Consider the following 2,869-nt stretch of genomic DNA (forward strand, 5'->3'; position numbering starts at 1 on the left):
TGTCCAATACAAATGAGGAGTTGGGTATTTATAGTGACCCAAGCTCCATGCAACCTAAGCTACAAATACAATGAAAATGTAAAAATACATGTGTCAAGAGGGATTCCATCATACCCTCCCTCTTAAAAAAAGATTTGTCCTCAAATCTGGCGATCGCCTTATGAAGAAGCTCCACACAGTCTTGGGAGCATGGCCATCTTGGAGTGGCCTTATTCTTTTAGATCAACTTTTTCTTCCTCCTGGATCAAACACAAATCTGCAATATGCATCAAATATATCTTCAATTAATATCAATCCAAGGAATAAATTTTCTATAAACACAAGAGAATAAGAACTTCTAATATTTTGATTTGAAATCTTTGAAAATGTTAGAAGTCCAAATTCAATATTTTCTTGAGTTACTTGTTTTCTTGAAGATAACAATAACTCAAGATTTGAATTTCCATAGTTTGAAAAGGTTTTCATTGAATATGAAATGGCAATTGGTTTGAAAGAGAAATTACTAATTGAAGACTCAACAATAATTGGAAAAGAAATAAAGAATTGGAAAGCTTCCCTTTTAGGTTCCATGGTCTTTGAAAGAATGGAAGATTTCTCCTTTTCTTTCTTCTCTCTTTCTTGCCTTTCTCTCCTTCTCTTTTCCTCTTCTAGTCTCTCTCTTTCTTTTCTTTTTCTCTCCTCTCTTCTTCTCTTATTAATTCCTCTCTTCTTTCTTCTTCTTTTTTCTCTTCTTCTTCTTCTTTCTTTCACTACTACAAAAAAGTGCATAGATAGCGCTTTTTTTTTATCATAGATAGGCGCTATCTATGCGTGCGCTATCTATTAATAGACAGCGCTTCTAAAAAAAGCGCTATCTATTGATCCTGACAATAGATAGCGCTTCTTTAAAAGAAGCGCTATCTATTGGTTCAAATTTAAAAAAAAAAAAAATTAATTTTAGAATAAAATATAAAATATAGGTTCAATTATATACACACCCACATTATATATTATATAAAAAAATATAAAATATTGACAAAAATATGACAAAAGGCTAAAAAAGAATGTTAATATTAATAAAAATTCTTGTTCCAATAATATTTCAAAATTTAATCATTACGTCGTTAGTACATGTCATCAAATGACACTGTTTTTATAAGATAATATATACAACCATAACATATATATCCTATCAGTACTGTACATCACCATAACATAACCTATATGCATGTAAACACCAATTTTCCCTAACTTCATTGATCTGACTTTCATGATAATGTTGGCATCTGCAACTAGAAAAATACTGCAAGAAAGAAAAATAATATAGAATTAGTTAATTAAATTTTATTACAAATTAATTATAAGAATAAAGATAACTTACATCAGTTGGAATTGTTCCTCCTTCACAGTATGTAATAATTTCCTTCATATATTGACACACATAATATCCACAATCATTGCCGTTGGGTTGTCTTGGGCACTAGAATTCCAAAATAAATAAATTAAAAAATTTATAATTTGAACATAAAATATAACCAAAACTCTAGTATACTCCAGATATCTGAAGCATGATAACAAATAACTATATACCATATACAAGTTTAAACTCTTAATAATAAGTAGGGGTGGGCAAAATATACTGCATTGTACTATACTATGAAAATTTGTAGTTAACTATAAAACAGTTTGCTTAAATTGATCTGAACTAAAAAATAGTTCAAGCAAATTGAACTGAACTAGTATTAAGCTCACTTCCAGTACAGTACAGTGCAATAAACTGATTTTTTGCTTACTTACAAAACACTACAATGAACTAGTTCCACTTTCTTCCCAAACTAAAAAATATTGTTGCAGTTTATAAATATTTGTCCCACGGGACTGGGAAGCTTCTCACAGCTTTTGAAAAATATAATGACTAATTCTTGAAATAAACCAGACCCTACAAGAACTGGAAAACAAATAACCAAAAATGATACTTTTTGATCTGGAAGAGGAACTGTTTGTCTACAAGAATCAACTTTATCATTCACAGGCTTTTCCTCTGTACTCATTTTTTTTTTACTGGATTAAGGAAAAATGGACCAAGTTTTTATACTATATAGCATTTAAGAAAAGTTGAAATGAAAGAATTTTTTTTTCTATATTACTATATTACTTGTCAGGAGAAGAATTTGTATATACTATATTACTTAAGAAAAAAACCAGCAAGACTCTTTATGAGTCATTTGGCAGAAGCTGATTAAATAAAAAAACAAAGGGTGAAGCTTTCATAGAAGTTCTTTAGAAAAGGTGATGCTCTCAGTTCATAGAAGTTTTTATATATATGTGTGTGAATGACCCTGTCAAAAGCGAATACAGTGATAGAAAAATTCATGAGCTGTAGTGATAGAAAAAAAGATGTTGATGGAAACGGATAAAGAGACTCATGTGGTTAACTAGTTAACTGCTTTAAGTTTCAGTTAACTGCCTTAAGTTTCAGTTCTTTTAACCTGAACTATAAAATGATTGAATTAGTTTTTAGTAAAAACAATTCAGTTTTTTCAAGTACAAAATAATGCAGTTAACTTTAGTTTAAATTCAGTTTGATGAACTATGCCCACCCCTAATAATAAGTCATGCTTTCAAAACANCCATTTACTCTTCCAACCAATTTCACCATAATACAAGTTATTTAAGTAACCAATAACATGCAACAAAGAAATAAGTCTTCAACCATTCAAGAATACATGTTATTCACCTAACCAGTACAATACAAGCAACCATATCGTGAACTAAAGGTCACATAACGTCATTAAACAATTTAATTATGACATGAAGANTATACTACACAAAACATACTAGAGTAATGTACCTTAATTGTTGTCCACTTGATATTGTTTGACTTAAACTT

The 2,869-nt window shown here is 29.6% G+C and overlaps 1 long non-coding RNA gene across 1 annotated transcript; it reads right to left on the bottom strand.

The window, feature by feature from the left end:
- Nucleotides 1-1,233: 1,233 nt before the first annotated feature.
- On the bottom strand, nt 1,234-2,869 carry LOC106756007. The gene is made up of 3 exons (XR_001375437.2): nt 2,831-2,869; nt 1,361-1,459; nt 1,234-1,282 (listed from the first exon to the last, which is right to left on the bottom strand). It is a non-coding gene; the product is annotated as an uncharacterized LOC106756007 (long non-coding RNA).

This window comes from Vigna radiata, chromosome 2, assembly GCF_000741045.1.
Source record: "Vigna radiata var. radiata cultivar VC1973A chromosome 2, Vradiata_ver6, whole genome shotgun sequence".
Lineage (NCBI taxonomy): Eukaryota > Viridiplantae > Streptophyta > Magnoliopsida > Fabales > Fabaceae > Vigna > Vigna radiata.